The sequence below is a fragment of the Camelus bactrianus genome, chromosome 10 (assembly GCF_048773025.1).
Source record: "Camelus bactrianus isolate YW-2024 breed Bactrian camel chromosome 10, ASM4877302v1, whole genome shotgun sequence".
NCBI classification, from domain to species: domain Eukaryota; kingdom Metazoa; phylum Chordata; class Mammalia; order Artiodactyla; family Camelidae; genus Camelus; species Camelus bactrianus.
Genome location: NC_133548.1, coordinates 40,066,686 through 40,067,496, shown reverse-complemented (window position 1 = coordinate 40,067,496; position 811 = coordinate 40,066,686).

Below are 811 nucleotides of genomic sequence, written 5' to 3'. Positions count from 1 at the left end.
TCCGAACATGTGGGCTTGGTCTGGCACCTCTGAGGGCAGCGTCCATTTCATTTCTTTATTCCAGTGAAAGGACCCGAGCAAAGCTTTAATTTTATGTAGGAGTCAGTGAATTATCTTGCTATGCTTTATTCCCACAGGGGTACCTGGAAAGCCTTACCTGGATGTGAGTGGGAGGAGGCTTGAAGAGGGCTCGCCTCAGGTGTATTCTCTCAACAAAGACAGCTATTCTTAGAGCTGGGGAGGGGGAGTTGTACCTGGTGTGGCCTGGTTTTGTATTTCACTCATGCAGCAGGAATACTCCCTTCTGCACAGAGCCGGCCCCTTCCTTCAACTCACACTCTTCAGGACTAAGGTTTTCGGTTTGTTTGTTTCTGTTCTTAATCGCAGTGCGTGCAAATTCATGACGTGTCAGCACATAATTCACCAGAATTGCCATGTCAGGTGAATTAAACGTCTGGTCCCCATCATTTCACACTAAGTTCCCCATGGTTCGAAAGCTTTTGTCTACTGATGGAATATTTGAAATAATTCATTTTTTTCCATTGACAGAAAGTAAACACAACAGCAGGTGAGAGGTGCTGTTTCGCAAGCGCTAGCATGCCGAGGGGAAGGCCAGCCACCTTGATGGCGGTCTACAAGTTTCCTTGCGCCCATGCTGGGGCTCACCTGCCCCCCTCCTGCCCACAGAGCCACAGGCTCTCAGCCTCGAGCTGACCCGTTAGCTGCTGCTCACCATCTCTCAGTCCTCAGGGCTTGGTAATTCCAGGCTCACTCCCTCTCCCAGCTCATGTCTAGAAATTAAAAAAGCAAG